The sequence below is a fragment of the Nannospalax galili genome, unplaced genomic scaffold, assembly GCF_000622305.1.
Source record: "Nannospalax galili isolate Female #2095 unplaced genomic scaffold, S.galili_v1.0 scaffold525, whole genome shotgun sequence".
NCBI classification, from domain to species: domain Eukaryota; kingdom Metazoa; phylum Chordata; class Mammalia; order Rodentia; family Spalacidae; genus Nannospalax; species Nannospalax galili.
Genome location: NW_008353937.1, coordinates 574,208 through 583,473, shown reverse-complemented (window position 1 = coordinate 583,473; position 9,266 = coordinate 574,208). Strand labels below are relative to the sequence as shown.

The 9,266-nt window shown below is 55.7% G+C and overlaps 1 long non-coding RNA gene across 1 annotated transcript in view; it reads right to left on the bottom strand.

The window, feature by feature from the left end:
• LOC103748414 overlaps positions 1 to 8,937 on the bottom strand; it is a 15,814-nt gene extending 6,877 nt beyond the window's left edge. The window contains exon 1 of the long non-coding RNA XR_607901.2: positions 8,789 to 8,937. This is a non-coding gene — a long non-coding RNA (uncharacterized LOC103748414). The remainder of the gene's footprint in view (positions 1 to 8,788) is intronic.
• Positions 8,938 to 9,266: the final 329 nt, after the last annotated feature.

The following is a 9,266-nucleotide window of genomic DNA, read 5'->3' as shown; positions in this document are numbered from 1 at the left end:
GAAAGAAGAAAGGAAAAAGAAAAGGAAAGGGGGAAGACAGGAAGGCAGGGAAAAGAAGGAAGGAAGGGGGGAGGGAGGGAAGGAGGGAAGGAGGGAACTCTACCAGCTGCATCCCCCAGAGGCCAGGCCAGTCCATAGTACAAGTCTCCTACAGAGTGATGTGGCCAGAAGGAACCTGGCAGAGACATTATGTGATCCCAAAGGGCAGACCATAGTTGTATCTGGCTCCCTCATTAGGACCCAGCCATGGAACTAGTCAGCACATGGGGGAAGCCAGGCTACACCCTCCATGTGGGGTTCAGCCCAGGAGCCCACGTTCTGCTTCAGTCAACAGTCAGCATGAAGCCAAGAGGCTGGCAGAAGCAAGCGGCCAGGGCACAGGAGGTGTCTGCCTGCTACACTTCCTGTAACTGGGGACTGTACCACTGTAGGCAGCGCAGGTGCCACATCACCCACGGTTCCTGGGTAGCTCTGAGCCCGGCACTGGATCTCCCTCAGGGCCCTCCCCAGGGAACAGGAAGGCTTTGGTTTCTGTGCCAACAAAGTAGAAGGAAGCAGCTCTGTGTGCTTTCGAAGGCCCTGGAGCTCGGAGCAGCGGGTGGAAGGTGTGAGCGTACAAGGGGCTACAGTATGCATAAGCCTGAGCCATGAGAAGAGGTGGGGGAAACACCCCAGAGGCGGTGCCAGCTCTGCCCAGCCTGAGTCCTCCCACCTAGACACCGGATGCAGAGTGAAGAGGTGTCAAAGTGACTCAAGCCTCCAACTGACCACACAACTCACAGCCATACAAGTCTTCCCACCAGAGCCCCCAGATGCCATGGAGCAGACAGTTACTGGTCCCACAGAGCCCTGTTCAAATGCCTGATACAGACTTTCCAATGTCACTGGGTTTGGGGGTAGCCTGCTGTGCACCACAAGGGAACAAGGCTGCTCACAGGAGCCTCTCGGTGTGTGGGTGAAGTTAGAGGGGAAGGCTGAGCTCAAGCATGGCATGAGCTGGTGCCCGTCTCCCAGATGCAGTCTGGACTGTGCCTGGGTGGAAGAAGAGGAGGCAGGTGGGTTGCACAGGGGAGCGGTATAGGGCGGGCCAGGGACATTCCAATGGTACCTGCTAACGGATGTGGATATGAGGAAAGAGGGAGAGGAGCTGGATACTCAGAGGTCTTGGCCTGAGCTAAGGTGGGCGAGGAGCTGGATACTCAGAGGTCTTGGCCTGAGCTAAGGTGGGCAGGGGAGCTGCAGGGGCAGCAGGAACAGACTGGAAGTCCAGGCTGTCTGGGATGCCGGACACCACATCTTGAGTTCGGAGGAGGTCATGTCACAAGTGGCCCTTGGGTAACTTCCCAAGGCTGTTCAAGGGCATGAGACTGACCAGACCAGGAGGAGGGAGCGCAGGATGAAGAGGTTCCCAATGCTCTCAGGCAGGACAGAGCGTTACCATAAACCAACACACCACAGAAGATGCTCTGAGGAGGGATAACTGTGCCACCACAGGCTGCTCACATGCAGGAGACGGGACCAGGGGTCTTACGGCCACTGAGGGCAGCCTAAGAATTCTTATAGGGAAGAGATAGGAGGCCAGAAAGAAAGAACTGAGAAACATGTGCTGGCGTAAGAACTTTCTAGACTGCAAGTGATTGTAACTGGCTGTGATGGACAGAAATGGGAGAGGAGAAAATGAGTACTCACCAGGGGGAATGGGAGGGAGCACATCCTGGGGCAGGAGCTGCTGGGGACAAGGAGGTCCAGCCAAGAACTGGCCCTATGCAGAGTAGGTGGGCATGGGCAAGGTCAAGGTCACTGGTGCGGGGGAGGGGGGCTGAGCGAACAAAGAATGAGGAGCGAACTGAGGAGCGAACAAAGAATGAAGAACGGAGTTTGTTCTGAGCCCATCTAGGCATGGGAGTCCTGTCCCTGCCTCCTCAGAGACAGCCTGGCAGCATCAGACCCACCCACCAAGGATCTGCAGGCTCCTGCCCCAACCCATCCTATCGGACACAGAGCCTGTATGTCCCTCAGGCTTCCAGACAATGTACAGCTATCCACCAGAGCTCTGCACAAGGACACACGTCCCCATGACAGGCATACAGCATGTGGAGTAACCCACAGCTCCCCTTGATGCCCCATTATGAAGCTCCAGGATCCTCACAATAGAGGCCCTCCTTTAGAAGCCCACAGGCCCCAGGTTAGAAATCCTTGGGTCACATTAATACCCCCCAAGACCCAGGTTAGAAGCCACCAGGCTCCACGCTAAGGAGGCCTGGCCTGTTTCCCCAGACTTTCCATCCCCAGGGGTCTTCATGTAATGAGCCCTTTAAGGAGGGACAGCATCAGCTGTCAGCTGCACTGGCTCCTGGGCTGCTGGGGCTCTGTGGCTGCCACCACTCCCAATAAGGAGCTGCAAAGCTATCAGACCCCAGGCCATCCTCTCACACCTAGGCCTGGCTCCCATCCTAGGAAGAGAGATCTTGGGGAGCCTCAGCAGAGCCAGAAGGGCAGGAGGTCCCAGGGTGGGAGGGGGCTCCCCACATCCATAGCTCTCGGGTGGAACTTTTCACCTTCTGGCCAACAAAGGTCTTTATGCTCACTTCCTCTGAACAGCCAGGTTTGTGCTAGCGCACCCATTGCTCTGAGAAGCTGGGGCTCCAAGAGAGGACTGTGCAGACACCAGCAGTGGTGGGTCTACGACCTGGATCAGAAGCCTACTTCCCCTCTGCAGCTATGAGATAGGAAAGCCCTGTCAGGTCCCCCCCTGGGACCAGCAGGGCCAGGGCCTGGAGCAAGGTCTGTGCTCCCCAGCTGCAGGGTCCTGTGGTAACCAGCCACATCAGGCTCAGGCTCCTTTTGCATCTAGATGCTACCCATTGGCTTTGCCCTGGCCCTCGTTGCACACAGAGAAGAGGAGTTCAGTCCTGTGGGGACCCAAGAAGGCAGGAGCTGGAGCTGGGGCGGGAAAGGACGAGGTGCCAAGTTCAGACACTGGACTTCCCTCACAACCTCCCTTGCCCTGGCCCTCGTTGCACACAGAGAAGAGGAGTTCAGTCCTGTGGGGACCCGAGAAGGCAGGAGCTGGAGCTGGGGCGGGAAAGGAAGAGGTGCCAAGTTCAGGCACTGGACTTCCCTCACAACCTCCCTCCCTAACCCTTCCATACCAATTAGGAAAAGGTCATCTAGGCCCCAACTTGGAGATAGGGACAGAAGCAGGGAAACACAGGAGAGTTGGGAAGTTCAGAGACTAGAGAGAGCTAAGACCCTACACAGGACCTTGAAGGACCAAGGGGGCTCTAGAGCTGGTGTGAGGAAAGGCTGGGACAATGGTAGGCTCTGGGTGAGGGGTGGTAGAGACAGCAAGAACAAGGGGTGTCAAAAGCCCAGGTAGGACTGAAAGGGGGCCTTGGGGAACCAGCCAATGATCACTCCCTTAGCAACTGTATACCTCGCCCTCCTGAAGCCCTGCCACACAGCTCCTTGTAGCCATTGCCTGCAGGGCTCCCCATGTCTGACCACCCCCTCCCAAAAAGAGAAGTATAGAAAGGCTCAGAGAGGGACGAGGAGGAAATGGATGGCCAGTGCTCAGGCCCTGCTCGGCGCCTTGCTGTGTGTCGGCAGACACTACCTCCTCTTGGGGGGACCTGAGGATGGGCCTCAGAGGTTGGAGACAGCTACAGTGGGGTCCAGCTCCCTCCTGGTCAGGCAGAGGGGGTGAGTGTGGCTAGCAGTGTGCACTGTATCTGCATAGCTTTGGAACTCTCAGACAGGCCCAGGTGGACAGAACACAGGGCAGCAGACAGCCCTGGGGATAGAGCTGCCTGCCAGAGGAGGCAATGATACCTGACATGATCTAATTGGGTGCCTAGACACCTCGTGCTTCCTCCTCACCCACTCTGGCCTGACACTGCTCAAACACAATTAAAGTACATGCTCTTATCAGCAATACAGACAGCCTCCTAGTCTCCGCAGGCCAGGCAGGACCACAAGCCAGGAGGCCTCCGTGGCACCTGGACACATGACACCAGGGTCTTGGGAGACTTGAAGTTCCCGCCTGGAAGCGACACCTGGGAGGCACCTTAGGCTGGGAAGACAGAAATGGGTGGCCTCACACCTAGAGGCAACGGGAAAGAGTCCCAGAGAGGGAACCAGCATGAGGCAAGAGTTGGAATGAGCCCCCAAACACTTCCGGTCTGAGGAGTTCACTGCAGGTACAGCTACCGCACGTGCCTGGAACAAATCTGACGTCCGATGAGGGTACCTGGCCCTGGGTTAGAGCTTCAAATGCCACAGTTTCTGGGCACTGTGTCTTCCAGAAACACTCCCCCTGGAGCCAGACTGCTGGGTTCCAGCCTCCCGGCCGCCTTCATGAAAATGTGGCCAGCATCCTCTTCCCTTGAGGGGCCTGAGTACTGAGCTAGCACAGGCTCCTGCTCAATTGGCCACATTGCTCCTAGCTTAATTCTGTTTATGCAGATGGACAAGGGCTGTGCAGAACCCGAACCCCACGCCCAGTCTGGTCTGCAAGCCAAACACAGTCACTAGCAGGCAGCCAGCAGGGCTGGGAATACGGAGGACAGGAGGTCCACCGCTTGCTTCTAAACCTCTATTTGCACAGGGTGGTCACTCAGGGTTAGGACAATCCTGCGGTTTCTGTCAACTGCATTCTTACACAGGAAATAAAGAGGGGGAAATCCAGGGGAACTAGTGGAGAGAGGCAGGCAGGCATGGCGGGGCCACTTGTGTCCCGACTTACGTAAGTGTGTCACGGGGCTGCACACTTCCACTGTATGGCAGCAGCATGACTCTGCAGAACCCCTCTTCCAGAGGCCACACACACTGTGTCCCATCCACAGGCCTGAGGGGAGAGGCCTGGAACACTCCCTGTCATGGCTCAGGGAAGTCAGGGGGAGGCCAAAAGTCCTCGGCAAGCTGCAGTCCCAGGTCAGGCAAGCAGGTACAAGCCTTCCCAGACTGTAAGAGAGCCCAGTAGGCAGATGCAGAGTTCAGACAACCTGCGTGAGGACAAGATGCTGCCCATGGAGTCCTGTGCCCATCCTGGAAGTCAGCAGCTAAGGGTCAGGGCCGACACTGCCATAGGGTGGGCAAGCTGCCATCGGGGAGACCTGTTAGCCACCACCACAAGGGGACTGGCACTTACCAGGGCAGAAAGCTGGCCACTGCCATCAGGGGAGAGTTACAGGCCATTGGGTACAGGGGATTGGCCACTGCCACTGTGCATAGGCAACAGGCCACTGTGATGAGAGAAAGTTCTGGCCCCTACCCTTGGAATTGTACTCTTCCGAATACTGGTTTGCTTTTCTCACCCCTGCAATATGAAGGAATTTAAGAGAGGACAGGTTTATTTTGGCTTGGATTTGAGAGGGTGCATCCATCATGGTATGGAGAGCACGGCACAGTTCATGGTGGCTGCAGAGTGCGGCAGGGATGCCTCTCTTCCTCCCATCTCGATGGAAGAGGAAGCAGAGCCGGGATATAAACCTCATAGCCCACCCCATGATCCACCTCCACTTCAGGAGGTCCTATGACCTCCCAAGACAGTGTCACCAGTTGAGACCGAACATTAAAACACATGTGTCTGTGAGGGACGTTTCACACCCAAATCATAGCATCTGCCCTTGGCTCCCCACAGGCATGTGGCCATTGCATAAGACAAAATGTATTCAGTCCACCTTCAAAATTCCCATAGTCTTACGATTCTAATAGTGTTCAAAAGTTCAAAGTCTCTTCAGAGATTCAAGGCCATCTCCCAACTGTGAACCCCTAAAAACTAAAAACCAGTCTAGAGAAGCTAGAGAGATGGCTTGGCAGTTAAGAGCACTTACTGCTCTTCCAGAGGACCTGAGATTGATTCCCACCCACATCAGGCAGCTTACAATCATCTGTAACTCCAGCTCCAGGGGGTCCAACACCCTCTTCTGGTCTCCATACACAGCACCTGCACACACATGTGACACACATACACACAGACTTACACACATACACATAAATAAAATCTTTTAAAAATCAAGCTTCATGCTTCCAACATACAGTGAGACAGAGTATACATTCCCTTCTAAAAGGAAAGACCAGGAGCCTAGCGGAAATAGATCATAGCAAGCAACTCCAAAAGCCACCAGGGCAAATACCAAACCCCACGGCTCCATGTCTGGCATCTGGACTCATGATGGTATCACCTGGGCTCCAGAAGGGTTCACTGGCCCTGCTGCACACACGGACTCTCTTGAGCCAGCTCCACCAATGCTCCATGAGCACCTCACATTTGTGTCATCTCCAGTATCGTGGGGTGTGTACAGACGCCTGACAGCTCACACACTGCATGCAGGAACTCCACACAGGGACTCTGACCCTCTGCGTGTTGCAGGGCTTTCAAGAACTTTGGTGTGACTCTCACATTTTACATTTCTGCAAAGCCAGGACAATGTGGACTGCACGGTCACATTCTGCTGCCACTGTGAGATGCAGTCTGGCCTTTGGACTAAGGGTGAAGCAGCCTCTGCACACCTGCATGCCTGAGCCAGAGGGAGGGAGGGCACTTTTCCAGTCAGCCTCTCAGACTCCTCTTTTGCGTACCCTCTTTTTAAATGAACTTGAACTTTCACAGCTTGGAGCCCGCTATGTACAGGTCCTTTCCCTCTAGGCACATCCCCTGCCATCCCAGTGCAGAGTTCAGGGTAGCAGTTATGACCACTTTGCCTGCACCCACCCCACCCTATCAGCAACTTTAATCACACTACCCTTCCCAATCTGCACATGTCCCACGTCTTACTGGTCTACTTCGTGCTTTGAATTCACACAATTCACACTCTAAACCTCACTGAACTCAAGGAGTAGTGACCACACCACAGCCTGGACGCCATGCTGCCTTAAACTTCCTCTGTGAAACAATTTAGTCATTACTTTTGAATTCAGACTCGGCTCTGTGCAGTCCCTTAGAGCACTCAGTCCACAAACACTGCCGGAATCAGGGACTTATGCCACCCACTCTAAGTGCCTCCCATGTCCCCTGGATGCGTTGGCATCTGCATGATTTTATACCTTCAGAAGTTACCTAGGAAGACCAGGGCCCAGGACCTCCTTTGTGGTCTGCCCCGTTGACTTGCTTCAGAGCAAGAAAAACAGGCAGGAAGGTAGCAGACACACCGACTGCTGTGACATTCACTCCCCTCCCAGGGCCCGTCTCCCTCCGGTCTGACATTCAGTCAGTGGTCAATCCTCTCTGCCCTGGACAGACGACTCCAGAGAGAGCACACAAGTCCTGGAGGGCCTGGGCACCTGCAGGCTCACCCCCAACCCACAGGCTTGTCCCCCTAGTTCTTCCCTCGCTGATTCTGGAAGCTGCCATGTCCCCAGGACCGGCTACAAAGCAGGCGGAGGTGGTGAGGCTAATGTGAGTTCGTGTTTCACTTTTCTCGTCTTCAGAGACCAGAGGCAGTGAGTGAGGCACTGGGGGTGGTTGTGTGGCAGGTGCACTGAGCACAGCTGCCCCCACCTGGTTGCCCTTCTGGCCCGTGCCTCCTGGGTGCTGACACAAGCTCCTGTATCTTCTACAGAGTCATCTTAGAGAAAGAGCTGAGGCGGAAAATGTGGGGCCACCTACAATCCACCTGAGGGCTCCACCAAGGACAAGAAGTACAGAAGTCTGAGCTTAGACAAGCCCAGGCCTGGGTTGAGAGTCCTCAGGCAGGTCTCCTTGGCCTCCTGGATCCTGGACCCATGTTTGCTCCTCTGGTAATGTGGTCTCTGCTGTGCCAACAGACAGACCAAAAAGACCCATGCATGCTCTAGTCTCTACAATACTTGTGCAGCTGTGCTTGAGGGCCACAGCTGCCTCCTACAGGGCAAGGCTGGGACCCACACAACCGTCTTGAGACCGGAAAGGTTGGGGAGCGGGATATCGCCTAGAGGCGTTAAGGGCACTGAGGGGGGTCCTGAGAAATAAGCATTCTTCTGCCAGGCTGAGGTGGGGGCCACAACAGAGGCAAGGTAGGGGTGACCATGAGGTAAGGGTGTGAGAGAGATGGGCCAGTAGCCTGGCTCTCCCTGAAAGTGGACACATCCAGCTCTTTACAAACGAATGTACATGTTCCTGTTTTTAATAAGGATCTGCACCTGGCAACCGTTTGTTCTGTAAGCCCAGCCCCTGGGTCCTCCAGAGCAGCAGGTTCCAGCTTTCCTGCAGCAGAGGTGGCCCAGAGAGAGAGGGAAGACGGGTCCTCTGACCAGCAGAGCCTGTCTCCCGCTACACTGCCCCGTACTGCATACACTGCCCCACTGGCAGGGGCTCACTCGCACTCGCACTTTGCACCTCCTAGGAGATCACACATTCACAGCTGACAAAGATTATCCGTGGGCTCTGCTAAGGCAGACTGCCAGCAGGTACAGGCCTCAAGAACCCAAGAGCAAGGGGCATCCGGCCGACCTCTGGTTGGCTCAGACAGCTCACCTGCCATCTGCTGGCAGCAGCACCAAATTGCAGGACCAGCTCTAAGCAGTTTGCTAGCCACCTCCTCTGAGCCATGCACCATGCAGGCAGTGAGGGGATGGAACTCAATACTGAGGCATGACTCCCTCAGCGGCTCAGGGCCACCAGAACACCCTGCCCTACCAGGAACACCAAGGAGCAGGATGGACCCTGACACTCCAACCTTTCTTCCACACACAGAGGGGTCCTTGGCACTGCAAAGCCCAGCTCCAGTTGCCAGGGCAGGGAGGAGGCCTGCAATCCTGCCCAGTCCCCATGGTGGTGAGCTGAGGGTACCTTCGTGTGGGGTCTCACCTCTATCTGTAGGACAGCTTCCTGGGCAGCTGGATGGCTTCAGGTCCTCCTCCCCGATGTTGGGAAGCAACAGCTGGTCCTGGCTTTTCTGCCACATGCTGTCACCTCCCTTAAAGATCTTGTCAGCCAGGTTTGCAAATGGGGTCTGGGGGCCCTGCTGAGAAACACAGGCCACTCTCACCTTGTACCCTGGAGGTCTTTTTCCTGAGTCCTGAGTGGGTGGACAAGGCTGCCTCCAGGGCCAGGGGAGGTTCCAGAGGCCAGGGAAGCTTGTCCTGGAGCCTCACGAGACCAGGAGCTGACATGTCCTGAGCTCTCTGCCCAGGAGTGCATGCTTTTGGGAAAAGAGGCCAGAAGCTGCTGTGTAAGACAGGTAGGGGTGAGAGAGCCCTGCCACATGTCCTCATCCCAGGCCCGAGTGAAGAAAAGCTCAGCAGGCTACTCATGGCCAAACCCCGAGTCAGGGCTGCCATGTCCT